This window comes from Syngnathus leptorhynchus, chromosome 9 (assembly GCF_054491065.1).
Source record: "Syngnathus leptorhynchus isolate UIUO chromosome 9, UIUO_Slep, whole genome shotgun sequence".
In the NCBI taxonomy this organism is placed as follows: Eukaryota; Metazoa; Chordata; class Actinopteri; order Syngnathiformes; family Syngnathidae; genus Syngnathus; species Syngnathus leptorhynchus.
In genome coordinates this window covers 505,096-524,557 of record NC_141203.1, presented here as the reverse complement: position 1 = coordinate 524,557, position 19,462 = coordinate 505,096, and the positions used below count along the sequence as shown (strand labels likewise).

General features: G+C 42.8%; 1 pseudogene; it reads left to right on the top strand.

Moving 5' to 3' along the window:
* The first annotated feature begins 882 nt into the window (after positions 1-882).
* LOC147050551 (general transcription factor II-I repeat domain-containing protein 2 pseudogene) lies at positions 883-2,683 on the top strand (annotated as a pseudogene).
* Positions 2,684-19,462: the final 16,779 nt, after the last annotated feature.

Genomic DNA, 19,462 nt, shown 5'->3' with positions numbered 1-19,462 from the left:
ATCTTTCAGATTTAACTAAAATATAGAAGTTTATACACTCTTACAACACAACTAATCAATTATTTTTCCAAATTTAGTTTTGCAGTGTGTGAAATCCACAATTTTGCTTCATCCAATTCCAGAAAACATGTTTTCTCTGTCTTTCGAATTTGTCATCAGGGTGAGAGACAAACGAGCACTAGTGTAAACCAGTTTTGTAAACCAGTTTCTGCCTACAAACAGATTTCTTTCTTTTCCTCTCTTTTGTATTTTTTTTTATTTGTATTCTTCAAAATTGTTTCTGTTTTGCGGTGCAAATTGGATAGACCGCAGTCTAAAAAATTTCTTTGTACACAGGTTTAGCCAATTTTATCAGTTTAACAAATATGCACACACATGCACAGCTCTCGGCGCGAGGGGAGGAGACCTGGCATCAATGATTCGTCACAAGCTGGCCATTACTTGCGGTCGATCATGAAGCTGGTCCCACCCACGCACGCGAGGACAGCACATTCTAATTTTTCTATTTATCTTTTAGAAACAAGTTGTATTACTTTACCACTTGATTTGCTAATTTTAACTTCAGTGTGCACACATAATTTGACCCCTTGTCATTTGCCGGGCATACAATCAGCATTTTCATAATTTCATTGTATGTACAGGAGTTCTAATAACCTAAAAAAATGTTTTTAAACCAAAGGTAGGAGCATGAGAGGTCAAAGAGGAGGAAGCCCGTTTTGCTGAAAATTTGGCTTTTCCTCTGCCCCTCCCTCCACCCTTTGATTGGTCTCGTTTTGCACAACGACACACTCTTGCAAAGTGTCCTCGTCTCCCACAGTTCCAACAGTTGTCAGAATCTGGTGGGGGTTTTGAACCATATGGCGGCCTGCGACCTTGTTGGCCTTGACCTCTTCCTCTGCCCCATTGGGAACTTTGGAAGAAGACTGTTGCATCTTCATCTACATCACATATGTCAGAGTCAAGGCCCGCGGGCCACATCCGGCCCGCAAGAAGGTTTTTTACGGCCCCTGGGATGATCTTGATTTATTATTAGAACCGGCCCGCAGCAAGCCGGCAGCCCGCAGATCTTTTACACGCACCAATACTACATTTCCCACAATGCAAAGGTGACGCACCGAGCAGTAGGCTGCTTCATTTCAATATTTATTGGCACAGCAGTCGTCAGCATCACAGTAAAATTAACTTTCAGATACCCATCAAAAATGGCAAAACGGAAGGTGGATACTGAGAACCGGGGGTTTCAAACAAGGTGGGAGTCGGAGTATATGTTCACGAAGGTAGCTGGAAAACCTGTGTGTCTTCTGTGTGGAGAAAGTGTGGCGGTACTGAAAGAGTATAATCTGAGACGACATTATGAAACGAAACACGCGGACAAAAACAAGAATATGGACATGGAACAAAGGCTACAAAAGGCAGAGGAATTAAAACGAGGCCTCAAATCTCGACAGGCTCTGTTCAAAAAAGCCAAATCACAAGGCCAGGCTGCTGTCAAGGCCAGTTTTATTTTGGCAGAAGAGATCGCTAAATCAGCCCGGCCATTTACGGAGGGGGATTTCATCAAAAACTGCATGATTAAAGTTTGTGACGAAGTTTGCCCAGAAAAAAGGCAACTCTTTTTAAATGTGAGTCTGAGCAGAAACACCATTGCCGAGAGAGTAGACCAGTTGTCCATCAATCTAAAAGAGCAGCTTGTGAAAAAGGGAAAAGATTTTATTGCATATTCCTTGGCTGTGGATGAGAGCACCGACATTTCTGACATTGCCCAGTTGTCAATTTTCATCCGCGGAGTGGACTCCAACCTAAGCGTGACAGAGGAGTTTTTGGCTTTACGTCCTATGCATGGCACAACTACGGGGCATGATTTGTATGAAGAGGTGTCAAGATGTGTAAATGAGATGGAGCTGCCTTGGGAAAAACTCGTGGGTTTGACAACCGACGGAGCACCTGCGATGTGTGGACACAGGAGCGGACTGGTGGCGAAGATACGGGAAAAGATGCAAGAGGAAAACGCGACAGGTGAGCTGACAGCTTATCATTGTATCATACACCAGGAAGCGTTGTGCGGTAAAGCCTTGAAAATGGAGCATGTAATGAGCATCATCACGCGCACAGTTAACTTTATCAGAGCCAAAGGTTTGAATCACCGCCAGTTCAAGGCATTTCTGACGGAGTTAGAAACGGAGCATGGTGATTTGCCTTATCACACAGAGGTGCGATGGCTAAGCCAGGGAAAGGTGCTTCAAAGATGTTTCGAGCTTCGTGAGGAGATTTGTCTGTTCTTGGACAGCAAAGGGAAAGACACAACACAACTCCGAGACGAAATGTTTCTGTGTGAAATGGCTTTTCTGTGTGACATTACGAGTCATCTGAATGCAATAAACTTGCAGCTGCAGGGTCGGGATCGTGTCATCTCTGATATGTACAGTACAGTGAAGGCATTTAAAACCAAACTGACTGTGGGAGACGCAGATGCGGAAAGAAAATTTGAGCCACTTTCCCAGCTGCCAGACCATGAAAGAGAAGCTCTCTACCAGTGCGTTCCCGAGCACACAGTTGGCTGATAAAATAGGTATGCTTGCCGCTGACTTTCGACGCCGATTTGCTGACTTTGAAGCACAAAAAAGCAGGTTGGAACTGCTCGGTAACCCATTTGCTGTTGACGTGGAAAGCTCACCACCAAACCTCCAAATGGAGTTGATTGACCTCCAATGCAATGATGCACTGAGGGCAAAATATGCGGCAGTGGGTGCTGCGGAGTTCGCCCGTTTCCTCCCCGGCACAATGCCCCAGCTGTGCATCCAGGCTGCTCAAACGTTGTCTATGTTTGGCAGCACATACCTGTGTGAACAACTGTTTTCTTTGATGAACCTGAACAAAACATCACACAGAAGTCGACTTACTGCTGAACACCTCCACTCAATTCTGAGGATTTCTTCAGCTCAGAGCCTTACCCCGAACATTGATGAACTTGTGGAAAAGATGGGACACCACCAAGTATCACCCTCAACCTCAAACAAGTGAACATTACTGTGCAATCACATATTTAGAGTTTTTACTCAGTTCAAGTTTAAAAGTTAAAATTTAATATTTGTTTTCACTGCATGTTACTTCTCCTTAAACAAAGTGTTGTTTTTGATTAATAGATTTTTGCACTTTATTTTTTTGTATTTCAATCCAATTATATTTTAAAAATATTTCATTTGAGTGGATGATAGAAAATTGCTATTATTGTTTTTTTCTTTGAAGTAAATTTAGCCCACTTTTGCTAAAATAGAAAATATAGTCTACTGATGGTGCCTTGAATACCGGTTTCTTTCATTTAATGTTCATGTTATGGGGATATTTATATAAAGGAAATTTGTCTTTTGTGTCTGTTGAAAATTAAAGATTACTGACAGAGCCATAAGAAAATATTGCTTTACTTATCTGATCATATTGTAATATATTTGTTAGGTTTTCAGTAGGTTCAATTAGGTTCACTAGACTATATGCGTCATTTAAAAATTTTTCAATGAACATTCGAACAGTCCGGCCCTCGTCTTGTAGCTGATTTTTTTATTTGGCCCTCCGTCCATTTGACTTTGACACCCCTGATCTACATGATTATCATCATCATCTAGATGAAATACATCGGACCTTTTGCCTTTCTTGATCACTTTGTCAGTGTCTCTGGCCCACTGCATGGTTGTTGTAACACAAGCAGTGTGTGCTTCCACCAAGTGTTTCCGCACCCTGTTGTCTAATTCAGGTGGGGAACCATTGAGGAGCGCATACTTTAGCTGTTGCTGATAATCACTCTCAGCTGCATCATTGAATGGGATGCCATTATGCACCCTAAATTTGTTTTTTTTTCCAAATGTTAATGGAATGGCAGCCTCATCACTTTTTATCTTTCCATTTTTGGTCTTTTGAATTTGTTCACATCGCTCTTGTGAAGTTTTCAACCACACTCTAGCACATTGCAATTCTCCCTCTTTTCTTTCCTTTCTCAATCCCTTTTGTCTTCCCAGCCACACTCTCCTCCAAAACATCAACCACTATTTTCCACATTTCAACTTCCAACTTCCCTTCTACTCCATACTTTTTCTTCCACTTTGGCATGTATCGCATACAATTAAGAAATCTACTTGCCATGTACTTCTCATCACCTTCAAGAGTTAGAGATTTTCCGTTTCTTGTTTCCTATCTTAACTTGGTATTTTTAGATTTTTCCACTTTTTATTCAAATTTTTTTTTGTTTTACTTTTTTGAGGATCCTCAATGCAGGATTAAATTTATCCTTCAACAAAATTACTAGCCTGTGTATTACCGTTGGTTTTTCTAGTACTGTTTTTTTTTTTCTTTCATTCTTGTTTTTTTTTTGTCAATTTATCCTACCATTCACACTCTCAACCACACAACTTTCATGCAAACAGCTCGGAAAAACAGGCAAAAAAAAAGAATCTACGCCCTTCTTCAATTAAGAAAAAGAAGCTCTGTTTTTTTTTTTAACCCGTTCCTTCCACTGGGACTCCAACCCAAGCTGTTCTTTGGCTCGGAAAAACGTACAAAGAAAAATCTACACTCTTCTTTGAATCACAAAAAAGAAGCTCTGTGTTCCTTAGCACGTTCCTTCCACTGGGACTCCAAGATCCCGCAGCTTGGAAGAACAGACAAAGAAGAATCTACGCACCTCTTCAATGAATGAAAAGGAAGCTCTGTTTTCCTTAGTCTGTTCCTTCCACTGGGACTTAAACCCAAGCTATATTCCGTGCACCTTCCACTCTTACGCGTTTCACAACAACACAATCACACAATTTTAGGGCTTTAACTTACTTGTCCCCTGGTTCGTTGCACTGCCGGATTCCGTCAATCCACTGTTGTCCGACGAAGGCAGACCTAAGATGCTGGCCCAGCGAAGAATTTACTTGCCAGGTCTTTTCTTTACCAGGTCCTCCTAATGGACGCTGGCTTGTCGACAATGCAGCACGTCGTCCTCCGTCGATCAGCAGTGGGTATGTTGGATCCCGGGTTTCGGCACCAAAATGTTAGGGATGTTCTGACTCTAACATATTTTGCAAGAACCACACGAGAGACAGTATGCCCTTTGAACACTTGCAAGTGGAGAATTTGTTCGTTACTGTAGATACAGCAATGTCCGAACAAAGTCTGCCTTTGCATTCTTGCAAGAGTGTATTTATCGAGAGAAGAAGGGTGGGGGTGAGAGTGACAAAGGTGGGGGTGACAATTTACATGTGTGGTGGTCACCACAGACAATGGTTGACCACTTCAGAGGGTCCCAGTTTATTGTTTTACGAGGTCGTGGAAATAAAACCTAGTGGAGCCTTCCAGATGACTAACTAAACAACACACCATTTGGAGAGTGGCAACAACTGAATGGTTAAACTTTTCAGAGTCAAAGAAAGGTAGAAGGTTAAAACAAAGTTCATCATTCTAGTCTACATCCCAACATAATCATACGATCAAGATAGTTCATAAACCCTAACAGTGTCACACTCTGATGAATGCGGAAGTACACAGTTTACAGTTTCACACAGAAACGTACAGCAAGTGACACCCAGTTGGATTAGGTGCAATTAAAGAAGGAGTCTGCGGAAATCTTTACAGTCAGGAAAAAAGTTGTGATCGTTGTGGTTATTAACAGGGGTTTGGATAACTCCAGAATTCAGTAAGCCTTTTGAGCTAGGTTGCACAATGGCACATATTTTGGAGATGTAACATTTTGCCTCTGCTCGCAACATTATATTCAGAGAGTGCATGAACACAGTTTTCAAAGGAACACAAGAGGCATCGGGCTATCCTCTCCACATCCACAATCAGGCCGCCAGAGAGAAATACAAAGACTACAGAATCCATCAAGAAATTGCACTTGACCACACAAAAACTAAATTTAATCGGAGAAGACAGGTCTCTAAGATCAGTACAAACAAGACGATGGGGAAAATGACCCGGTGTGAAATTTTAACACACAAAATTGTGACAAACCCACAGCAATTTGTTTTAGTGCTGTTTGAGTCATAATTTTTTGACTTCTTCAAAGAGCAAATGTTAGGGTTTATAAACTATCTTGATCGTATGATTATGTTGGGATGTAGACTAGAATGATGAACTTAGTTTGAACTTTTTACCTTTCCTTGACTCTGAAAAGTTTAACCATTCAGTTGTTGAAACTTTCCAAATGGTGTGGATACATCCTCGCTTAGTTAGTCATCTAATATGCTCCACTAGGTTTTATTTCCACGACCTCGTAAAACAATAAACTGGGACCCTCTGCACTGATTAACCAGTTGCTGAGGTGACCACCAAACATGCCAAATGTCACCCCCACCCTAGTTGTTCTCAATAAATATGCTCTGGTAAGAGACTAAAGGCAGAGTCTGTTCGAACATTGCTGTACCTACAGTAACGGACTGGCTCTCCACTTGCAAGTGCTTAAAGGGCATACTGTCTCTCGTGTGGTTCTTGCAAAATAAGTTGGAGTCAGAACATCTCTAACAGCAAACCTCAATGGTACACTACAATTACAATTAAAGGGCAGATGTCCATCCCCCTCAAAAACCAGCAATCTACCCATCATGTGTTTCATTACATTTTACACGCATCTGAAAATGTACGAGCCTATGGCGCTATTGCAGACACATTCTGTACACAGACACCAACATTTAGTACGTGGTCAGAGAAGTGAAAACTCCTCTGAAACTCAGGCATTATCAAACTAAATGCCGACAATATTTGGGGGTGTTTAAAGGTCATTCAAATGGGTTTTGCCTACCGGACCAAAGAGGGTAAAAAAAAAAACTTGATGAAATTCAAAGTATCATACTGACCCACGAATGCGGTCAACACGTCAATTACGATAGCGTCAGAGATTTAGTTGAAGGCCACACCAACACCGCACAAGGTCATTCACGAGTGATTGAAACGCCTCAGATAGCTGCTGCCATCATACGACAAAAAGGGATTTTATCAAAAATATACATCATTCATGATCATTCCTGGTGGTGGCACACACTTTCCAAATTGTGGACAAAATCCAACACTCCGAGTCAGGTCATAGTTTTGTTTTCGATCAAATTAGAATTTCCGTCATTCTGTTCATAACCTTTATGGTCAGACTTTTTAGACGCAGCTGAGGCATTGAGAAAGAAAAGTGTTACGAGCCAGCAAAAGTAAGATCAGAGGAATAAGTCATAAATCGTAAAGAGCTTTATAGAGCTGTACGCTAAAACCAGCAGACACAGAGACAGCTTCTTCCCCCAGGCTGTTGCTCTGATGAACTCACACCACTCTTAGAGTCTCAGAGTCATTGCTGTGCAATAACATCCTGCTCTCCACACCTTTTTGGATTGTCTACACTGTTTGTACTATGTGTCTTCTCCGCATCCATTGCAGCCTGGTCATCCTGGAAGAGGGACCCTCCCATCTGTGGTCTCTTCTCAAGGTTTCTCATTTCCCCTAGTTGGAGTTTTGAGTTTTTCCTTGCCCTCATGGGAGTTTAAGATCAGGAGATGGCTGAGAATATTTGTCATTTATTATTTTCACATGTCCTGAGTGTTGTAGTCACCTATATGTTGAACAGAGACTGTGATGTACCGAAGTCAAATTTCTTGTTTGGCATGCTCAAACATGGCGAATAAAAATTCTTGAATCATGAAATCATCCTCATATTAATGACCATAAAGGTCACAGAAGTCACAGTGTCATCATGCAGTTGTTGAATCATGGAATTCATCATGGAAGTCATATAAGTCATTAGAATGGGTAAGAATGTAGCAGGTGTTTGTTTGCTCGTGATGTTGTTTGATAGGCTATGTAAGTGTGCATGTATGCTGTACATGTCCAGACATGTCTGTACTTGTGTGTAGTTGTGATGTACTTGTCCACTTGTGTACGCCGGACATCCTGCCCCTGCCAACACCGTCTCCCACACCCAGCTCTGACGAAAACGAGTAAATCACTTGGAAAGGACCTCTAACTGATCACAGGTTAAAAGTTAAATTCAAATGTATAAAACACACGCTAGCTGCTTTATCGCATCTATTGCAGAAACAAAGTATGGATGCTTGTACAGGCTGTCAAGTTATCATGAATCAGGACATTTGTGTGGAAGAGGAAGACTTATTTTGGTTGACATTTTGAACCAGATGTTCAGCTGCTGTGTATCGACAGCTTTAGTTCAGCTATACAGGGAATGATAACCAATGATGATGAAACGTTCACAATCAAAACCATCGTGGACAAAACAAATATTTTTGACAGAGTGAGAAAGGTCGCTGAAAACGGAGTGCCCACTTTACTTTCCGTCGCTGCTAGAGGAGACTTTATGACCTCTATCGTCTTGATGGGTAATATTTTTACGATTGTTTTTGAGGGCTGGATTTCCTGATTTTATCTGGTAATTTGGAAAGAATCATTCTCCCTTCATCGACCTCAACAACACCGGATGAAGCAGTTGTCGATGATGATGAGATGACAATGTGTGTCATGATTTAAAAACATGGCATGAAATCCTTGACCACTGTAATTACAATGACATATTAAGGTTGGAAGGTGTGGTTAAAGGAATGAAAATGAAAGGGAAAACTGACTAGTCTCTCTTGCAACGTGACATATGTACAGAAGGTAAATTTGTTCAAAATAGGAATAGGGAGACAGATGCTCGAGCAGACATGGGCAAACTATGGCCCACGGGGCCATTTAATCCGGCCCGCCACACCTGAATAAATTGTATTATTAAAAAATTTTTGGGTCATTTTCCCTGCAATGACCATGTAGATGGGGAAGCGCCCGCCAGCGCATTTACTCCCGGAAGCCGCATCAGAAAGCTCAGTGTACACTCACTGTGTACCGTGTACGTGCTCAGTTGAACGGACCCGGTGCACTATCAGTGCCGAATTTTGAGTGTGGGCTGTGACGTCAGCATTCTCGTAATTCGCGCGCTGAGCTTTCAGATACAGTTTTACGCTAAAGCCACCCACAAACCTTCCCCTGGAATCCTTCCATTAAAATGAGTGGCCCGAGGAAAAGAAAGATGGACACTGAGTGCCAAGTGTTTAAAAAGAGTGGATAATTTGGCTCGACCTACGTGTGTGTGCAGACGTTCAGCCAAATGAACTTTAACAAAGCCTGTCACAGATCTATGTCAACGGATCAACACCCCGGCTCGATCGTAAGAATTACCACAACAAATTTTACTCCAGACTATGATGCACGAGTAAAAAAGGGAGACCAACAATACTATTCCCACTGAAAATGAAGGGGAGTTTCTCTGGTTTGTTAAAAAAAAAAAAAAAAAAGCATTTTGAAAATAATTTGTACAAATAGCAGAGATTGACACTAGCGACCATTCTCATTTTCAAACAATGCATCAAGGACATTGATGCAGCGTCTGTTTGCGACTAATCTTAATTTTCAAAGTTCTTAAGGCCGACTTTAAGAAAGTGTTTTCCATTTGCTCAACTCTGTCGGCAGGTTTTTGTGAGTTAAAGCTCTGCTCTGATTGTCAGATATCTGTCACCGTGTTGCCGTTTTGATTTTTGTATTACTTTGTTTAGATGTATTCTTTCACTGATTCTGTTGGGTCTAAATATCATCAGACACTACATCACAGGCTAGAACAAAGAGGAGAAGACAACTAGGATGAGTTTACTCGCAAGGAGAACGATAGAGAAAGGAAGCTCAGTTACAATCTCCACCAATTCTGAGTTCCTCCTCCACGTGCTCCTCTTTTTAACGTTTTGGTTGCCCTGGTTACAGAGGCGTTGCTACACTAAAGGGAGAGGAGATTGCGGCTGTAGCAGTAGGTAGCAGCAGCTACACTTTCTCCACCAGCATCCAGGTTATTGCAGCCCGACAGATTTGTTCATAATGTAATGAAGCCTGTATACAACAGAGGCAAAGCAATATAAGTGACAATCAGAATCCAGTTGCGAGTCGGAACTGAATGCTTGTTTGCCGATTAGAGGACATCATGAACAGGTACTGCTGAACAGCAGAGTGGCGCATCCAGAGTGTGCTGGGCCCATGACCCAGAGGTCTATCGATCGAAACCATACTCTTGCAACTGGTGGGGTTAGGACACCTTTGTACCGTCTTTCAGATCATGCTTTTTGAGAGGAAATGTTGTGCGGGTGATATTTTCCACACGGCTGTGCTGCATGGAAGTCTAGCCATCCACAATGCATACCGTCTACGAGGCATATATGTCCCTTCTCTCACCATTCTCAGTCCAAACACACGGTGTCGTTACCAAACGCACGGCCCGCGGGCCAGAACCGGCCCGCCTGGGGGTTTAGTCCGGTCTGTTAGGGTTTATAAACTATCTTGATCGTATGATTATGTTGGAATGTAGACTAGAATTATTTACTTTGTTTAAACCTTTTACCTTTCCTTGACTCTGAAAAGTTTAACCATTCAGTTGTTACCAACTTAGTGGCCTCGTAGTAGAGTGTCCTCCCTGAGACTGGAAAGTTGTGGGTTCAAACCCTGGCCGGGTTGTACCAAAGACTATAAAAATGGAACCCATTGCCTCCCTGCTTGGCACTCAGCATTAAGGGTTCGATTTGGGGGGTTATAGATCACCAAATGATTCCCGAGCACGGCACCGCTACTGCTCCCCTCTCCCCCAGGGGATGGATCAAAATTACATGGGGATGGGTTAAATGGAGAGGACAAATTTCACCACACCCAGATGTGTGTGTGACGATGATCATTGGGACTTTTGTTGAAACTTTCCAAATGGTGTGGAAACACTTTCTTGCTTAGTTAGTCATCTACAATGCTCCACTAGTTTCTGTTTCCACGGCCTTGTAAAACAATGAGCTGGGACCCTCTGCACTGATTAACCAGTTGCTGAGGTGACCACCAAACATGTAATTAAGTAATACATGTAGTGGTAATAGTTTGTCTTTTTTGTTTTTCAAAAAAGTAATTTAGTAGTTTGTTGGAGCTACTATTCACCTATTTCACCCCCACCCTACTTGTTCTCAATAAATATGCTCTTGTAAGAGACTAACGGCAGAGTTTGTTCGAACATTGCTGTACCTACAGTAACGAACAGGCTCTCCACTTGCAACAATAGTTAATTTTGAAGAACTAACTTTGAAGTAACTCCTACTCAGGCCCCCTTCTTCAGGTCTTCCATGTCAAGCTTTGAAATTTGGAATTTCATCTTAGCCAATTCGTCTGGGCCAAATCCAATACACACTCACGCACCATCTCTTACCATCCTATCCACCATGTAACTCCACACACTTTATTTCCTACTTTTCTCCTTTTTCTTTCTTTCTATTTGTCCGTCGGCAATGCTGGTGCCTTCTACCGCACCTCGGCGTGTGCAGATCGTTTCGGATCAGATATTTTTTTTCCCTGGGAGCCGGGATGGCTGCGCACATTGGTCGGGACCGGCATGACTCTTCGACAGCCATCCTGCTCATCCGGCCGGTCCCTCGCCTTGCAGTCGCGGCCCCTGTGGGAGGTCCGCTCCCCCGTGCTCGTCGGAACCAACGACCTTAGCCGTGCCAGCCCCATGGTGACCATCTGCATGTGCCCCAGTGGGTGCCCAGGACACTGCTCACGTTTGCCTGTTTTGTGATGTTTTACCGGTTCACGACCACGGTCCATTGGGCGCCGTTGAACTTGACTGACCTACACCTGTTTATGGACCCCGTGGAGGCTATTCTGTGTGTTTCATAGTTTACATGCAACAAATTAATCTTATACTGTTACAGGAATATCATATTGTTAAATGTCAATCCATTAATCAGAAAGCTAATTGGTCAATGCAGTCAAGGCCCTGCAGCGCATAGTGAACACGGCCGGTAGGATTATCGGTGCTTCACTCCCCTCCCTGAAGGACATTTACACCTCCCGTCTCACCCGCAAGGCGACCACGACTGTGTGTGATGTGCGTCACCCCACTCACGCTTTGTTTCATCTGCTGCCCTTTGGGAAGAGGTACAGGAGCCTGCGCTCCCGCACCACCAGACTCGCCAACAGCTTCATACTCCAGGCTGCTAGGATCCTGAACTCTCTCCGCCCTCGGCTGCATAACGTCCTGACCTTTTGGGCCGCGTTGGCTGCCTTGCACTACTCTTGCGCTATATTCTGACTGTCTGCTGTATGCACACTAGCTCCGTTTTTGCTCCTCTTATTTGTTTATTTATTTAGATTTATTCATCGCTCTTGTTTATTTATTGTCTGTGCCTTCTTGATTTTACTTTTTGTGTTGTTGTTTTGGATGTTTTGTTATGTCTTGTCACCGTGGGATAGTGGGTAACGGAATTTCGATCTCTTTGTGTGTCTTGGCATGTGAAGTGATGACAATAAAGCTGACTTTGACAAATTCGTACGCACACAACACTTTGTAATTGCGTACTTTATTTCTACAGTTCTATGTTTGACACACTGGCGGTTGTCCTTATATGTTCTAAGTTACTGAATAGATATTTGAAAGAGTAATATGGGAAATGGCTTTAAAATATATGTAGTCTCCGCTCAGCATCCGTCGCCATTGAATGAATGCCAGTTTCAAGGCTGAATTCGTGCGTTCGCGTCGCACTGGAAGTCACGTCACGCAGCCTGATAACTGGCAAAAAAAACCGACTTTCTGAGGATGCAGCCTGTGTATTTGGACATAGCTAGTGAGTCCTTCTTTGCAAGACCAGTTCTCTTGCTAGCAATGAGGCTTTAGCACCTACCGCTCATCAAAAATTCAAACACACTACTATCAAGCAGGGTTAGCAGATGTAGCCGTCTGTCGGACCCTGGTGGGAATTTAACTCACGCCCTCTGATTTACAATTCTAGTGCTCTTATTAGTGAGCTACGCGGCCTTGCTTGGCAAACCTATGTCAACCTTTTCGAGGATTAACCAAAGAAACACTTGAAAATGTAGTCTAAACAGGACTCTAAGCCAGTGATTTTCATTCAAGGTGGACACATTTGTGTGCCGTGAGAAATTATAATATTTCCCTTAACATCCTCAAAGACAACAGCAACTCATCACAAAACTGCTGGTCACCAGTACCATGGACAAGATACATGGAATTACACCCTAAACTCTTATAAATCCAGCTTGCGCAGCAAATGTTTAGTATAAAATCAGAATTAAACTCACAACTCCTGGTTTACAAGACCAGCGCTCTAACCACTGAGCTACAAGGACTGTTGTACTGCTGTTAATAATAAGGTGTAAAGTATTGAAGTACAATATTGCAAAGTGGAAATCAGGATGTCACCACGTTTACCTCCCATGCTACTATTCTGCGAGCAAGCAAGGCTAGATAGCTTGGCCAAGTTTGAGTACCTGTTAGTGTGCTCGAACCTCATAGCTGGTTGAAGCGCTGGTCTTGGAAAGCAGGGTCGAGTCATGATTTTGATTCTCCTATATGTACAAGTTTGAATGTGACAACAGCCAGGAACAGCCGTGCTTCACGAGCAAATGGACAAGGTGTGTCCTTTCATAAAAAAAAAAAAAAAAAAGAGGAGGCGGAGCCAGAACAAGGAGGGAAAAGACCCCTACGACACTAAAGAGGAAGAAGAGGATATCTACAATATGCCCTCATCTGGTCTCTCTTTGAAGAGTATAGATGAGGCTCAACATGCAGTGAGCAAAGGGGCGGAGCCTCCAAGTAGAGCACTTGTCAATAAATGACAACAGAAGAGAATGGAGACCACCGTGGAGGATCGCAAGCAGACGACCTCTTAGCTCCAACATCAGACAGTGATGACATGATGTCACATGCTTCTGACGCTGCACTCTGAAAACAAACACTGGAAATGTTCTCAGTGTTGGAAAATGTGTATATATAATATGTAAGAATACACACAGGAGAGAAACATGTTTCCAAAGATTCTTTCAGAAGAGGCACTTAACAAGTCACATGAGAAACCACACTGGTGGTTTTCCTGCTGAGTTTTTGGAAAAAGATTCTCTAAAGAAAGAAACACACACAAGAACCCACACTGGCCACAAACCCTTTTCCTTCTCAGTTTGTGGCCAAAGATTCTCTCAGAAGGTAAACTTAAAAATACAGGTGAGAAAGCTTTTTCCTGCTCACTTTGTGGCCAAAGATTCTCTCGGAAGGGACATTTAAAAACACATGCAAGAACACACACAGGCGAGAAACCTTTTTCCTGCTCACTTTGTGGCCAGAGATTCTCTCTGAAGAGAAACTTCAAAATCCACTATTTTGTCGGACCCCACGGTGTCCAAATATGCAGGGCCTGGAACTGTTCCATCTGACTTGGCCCACAATAGCTCCAACAAGATGTCTCCCAGGTCTCTTAGCTGGCTCGTATCTTTGTTTATTAGTCTTGGAAACTCACCTATCTTTTTTTAGCAGTGCGTCCTCAATTGCTTCTGAGGAACCATAACATTCTTCAAGCCGTTCCCAAATCATCTTCACACCTCCAGCGGGTACTGCATGAATCCTTTTCTCCTGTTCTACAGATCTTGGACCAAGCCACCTTGTTAGTAGGTCCAACTCCTCTCTTTCTGAAAAATATAAGTCTTTAGTCGCGCCAATAAATGATGCTTTCCATGCCCAATGATTTTCTGGTTTGTCGTCAAATTTCAGTAAACCAGCGCTGACGAGTTAATTGCGGATGAGGTATTTCGCGTAGTCCTGTGCTCTGTTTGCTTCGATTGAGTTTCTTTTTGCAGGTTGGAAAGCTTGGGCTAATGGTTTGAAGGCGTAGGTGTTGGTTGGACCTTTGTTTACTTCCGGTTCTTGTTTAATGTCCTCCATTCTTGGTGGTGACACGTGATGTTGTAGTTGAGGGTTTGAGCAACTTGTATTATTGTTCCACGTATAAACTGGGTTGTCGAGAGGTTTCATGCTCAGCTCCCCGCTTTCACGTTGTACTTCTTCGTATGCTGTAACCTCAGCTAATGCTGCAGCTACTTCTTTTTTACTTTTCAAAATATGAAGACACACACGATTGGTGCTTTATCACAGCAGATAAATGTGTTTGTGGTCTACATAATTTAACCACGACACAGTGCCACGGCGGAGAAGCGCACTTCGCCGAGTCCTCTCTCCACAAAGCCTCGGCACAATTTGGCAGCATCCGTTACGAGGGTCTCATCTTTGGTGGCGCCAAACATTGCCCTCCTGGGTTTCTGACTTTATCCTCAGAATTCTGAGTCAGAATTCTGACTTTATTCTCAGAATTCTGACTTTAAAGTCAGAATTCTGAGATAAAAAGTCAGAATCCTGTCACCCCTCGTTTTTTTTTTCCTTCACTGGCCCTAATCCTCTTCCGCAAAAACGAAACGGTACATGTAACAAACAGAAGAAAAATGCATAGAGTATTAACATCTAAAGATGACAGACTTGCTCATAGTACGAAGCCTACGAAAGCCGCATGCATCATATCAAATACACATGAGATAAACATGAAGTGAGAAGCTATGAGGTAGATTCTCACACACCGGCAGCTGGCGAAGACACACATTTCACACTAAAATCACTATATGAAAGTAAAATCAAATAAAAAAAATACAAATACGAATGTCTCTCAAGACTTAAGTGTTATGAAGCACAAACTGCGTATTATGATGTCTGTTTACACTTTGTTGGAATATATTTCTCATTTAACCTGAACTCGAGTTACTAATCTGACTCCAATTTGTGACCTTACCCAACTGCCACTCATCCAACAATATGCGCGCTCGTTCTGCAATAGAAAGGTATCAGGAAGCCGGCATTTTCACACAAGAGTGGATTTATTCCTAACACACAAATCTAATACATCCCCTGGGTCTCGGGTCCCTCTCAATACACCTCTGTACGCCTCTGTTGCCACCAGCAGACGTACTCTACATCCGAGTTGCCCAGCCATTAGTTATACTACACAATATGCAAATGGCACATCAACAAAGGCATTCTGTCATTATTCTATTGGCTATGTGTAAACTGCAGTTAACTTTAGCTTGCTCTCATTGGTCTTTCTTCTCCTGCAGAATCACTTGCTCGCTCCTCCTGGTTGTAGTTTTCCTTCCAGGGTCACCAGTTGTTATCTACCAGCTGGCCCTGTGGGTATCTTGTCCTCCTTGCTGCTCCTGGGTTATCTTTTGTTCTGGAACGCAGACGTCCTTGCACCACATATCTTGTTTTGTTCCCACCGTCACACACTCAGCACTTTACAGTTTCATACTCTCATGCACAAGATGTCTAATGAACTACTTTAAGATCAAACTCTTATGTTCCTTCAACCTCAACGTTCGAGGTTTCTCTTTTCCTCACAGTTGCGTCCAAGACCCACTATTGCAAAAACGATGCTCTTGCTTTGCTGAAAACCTACACGAACAATAAGGCAGAGGTCTCACTCCGACAAATTTCTCTCTCTCTCTCTCTCTCTCTCTCTCTCTCTCTCTCTCTCTCTCTCTCTCTCTTTCTCTCTCTCTCTTTCTCTCTCTCCCTCTCTCTCTCTCTCTCTCTCTCTCTCTCTCAATATATATATATTTATATTTTGCAAGAAATCAATAGTCTGTATGTTAGAAAACCATTTCAATCCGTTCTCTTCATTCTTACAGGATTAAGCAGTCAATTATGACTTGATGGGGTCTGATCTAAATGTAAGACGTTTCGACTTGAGAGGCAGCAAGAATGTACGTACCCGTTCTAAAATATAATTAAAATGTGTTTCTAAATGTCCCCCGCCTACTGCCCGATGATGGCTGGGATAGGCTACAGCACCCCCGCGACCCCCATGGGGACAAAGCGGTACAGAAACTGGATGGATGGATGTTTCTTTGCTTGACATTTTCCTATCATTGTACCAGGAATTTTTATTACAATTCCATCCATCCATTTTCTGTACCGCTAGGCGGGGACACCCTGAACCGGTTGCCAGCAAATTGCAGGGCACACAGAGACGAACAACCATCCGCACTCACACCTCGGGGCAATTTGGAGTGCTCAATCGGCCTACCAAGCATGTTTTCGGGATGTGGGAAAAAAACGGAGTACCCGAAGGAAACCCACGCGGGCTCATGAAGAACATGCAAACTCCACACAGGGAGGGTCGGAGGTGGAATCGAACCGGCACCCTCCTAACTGTGAGGCAGACGTGCTAACCAGTGTCCCACCGAGCCACCTATTACACTTCTTATTCTGAAATTTTTAAGAAAATGTCAATTACAAAACTTGTTAAAAAAAACATATATACTATTCAGTGGTAATGTTGGAGATACAAATTCATTCAGTTTTAGGGTTTTTATGTTAAAAGAGGCAATGCATGATGGGCATGTTTTTGTAGATATATTATTTACTTCATTTTTTATGGTTTATTATGGTTGCTGCCATCACCACTAGATGGCGACTAAGAGAAAGGAGGTGAACACTGGTTGGGGGTAAGGGCAATTTTGGGTAGAAAAAGAATTAAAGCATGATGGTAGTTTTATTAATCTATTTTTTACTTAATTTATAATGCTTTGGTTTTGTAAGAACTAAAAGTACTATTTAAACAGATCTACAAATCCTGCTTCATCCACTGAGTGTGTGTGTGCCACACACTTGTAGCAATTAAGCCCGTGACTGAAGATGTGTGGTAAAGATGACGTCCCGGCAACTTGTACAACTCATACTTACCTGTCAGGGAAGACACCATGATCAAAAAGGTGGTTCACTCAGGGCGAGGCTAAGACATTGCACTCCGGTTGTGCTGACCCCTAAATTTAGTGGGAGTTCTCTTGTTTCTGTTGTTGACCACGGTCCATCTCTCTCAACCTTAAATTCAAGGCATTGCGGCTTTAGGGTGTCAAATGTAGCCATATTTAAAAAGGAGATTTCATTTGGTGAATAGTGTTAGAGATGTTCTGACTAACTTATTTTGCAAGAACCACACAAGAGACAGTATCCCCTTTAAGCACTTGCAAGTGGAGAGCTTGTCCGTTACTGTAGATACAGCAATGTTCGAACAGACTCTGGCGTTAGTCTCTTACAAGAGCATATTTATTGAGAACAAGTAGGGTGGGGGTGACATTTGACATGTTTGGTGGTCACCTCAGCAAATGGTTAATCAGTGCAGAGGGTCCCAGTTGGTGGTCACCTCAGCAAATGGTTAACCAGTGCAGAGGGTCCCAGTTTATTGTTTTACGAGGTCGTGGAAATAAAACCTAGTGGAGCATTCTAGATGACTAACTAAACAAGGATGTTTCCACACCATTTGGAAAGTTTCAACAACTGAATGGTTAAACTTTTCAGAGTCAAGGAAAGGTAAAAGATTCAAACAAAGTTCATCATTCTAGTCTACATCCCAACATAATCATACGATCAAGATAGTTTATAAACCCTAACAAACATTTTGACTTGCGGGCCAAATTTGGCTTCCAAATTTTGACCGAGGGGCCGAGGAGCAGATGGATTAATATTAATCAGAATTCTTTAATCACCGAAATGCAGTCCCCAGGTCCATGTCATATTCCCTACCAATCAGAATGTAATGGAGTCTGATAATTTAACGCGGTGCTCGTTGGTCTCGGGAAATGATCTGCTTAAGGTGTGAGAGGTCCCAGGGTCAACTCCCGCAGGATTCCTACTTTGAAACACAGCTGTCTCCCATCCTCTGCCTTTGTGACCTGCCAATGTCACATGCGCATAATTTACAGGTTGCATTCGTGTGTCACGTGATGCGAATTTGGACACAGCGAAGGACTGCCAAATGGAATGTAAGAGTCAACATGGTTCTAACAAAGGGAGTGAAAGAAAGCAGTTTTCATCCAGTCTCAAATCAGGTACCACAACGTAGTTGCAGCGCAAAATCGTTTTGATGTGTCAGCGAACCAACAATGACAAGAAAGATGGGAAGAAGCTGTTTCCACCCAGTCTTGAACTGGGGACCTTTCACGTGTAGGTCAAATGTGATATTCACTACACGATGGTAACATCTGCTTGAGTGGCACACCTTACTTGCTGGACCAAAGGTGAGTGCTACTGGGCACCAAGCGGACCCGAACCATCACTATTTTAGATCTTTACGACTACTCCTTCATTCATTCACATGTTCGGTGAAACCTCCCCAAATCCCCACCCAAACATCACAAAAACATGCTTGGTCTGCCGATCTAGTAATCCAAATTTCCCATTGGTGTGAGTGCAAGTGCAATTGATTGTTTGTCTCTGTATGCCCTGCGATTGGCTGGCAACCAGTTGCAACGTGTCCCCCGTCTACTGCCCGATGACTGCTGGGATAGGCTCCAGCACACCCGTGACAGATAATGGATGGAATGGATGGAATTGAAAGGGGATCAGTTTAGGGCCTGAAGAGGGAGCAACAGCAATGTGTAGATACTCCCATTAGTTAATACAAACATATATACTTTCTCATATCAATGAATGTGTAAATACTCGTATCAATTTGTCCAAACATAGTTGCTCAATCAGAGCACAGACACAGCACACAGATTTTTGTGACTTTCACTTACATATAGGCAGTGAGCACAGACACAGCACACA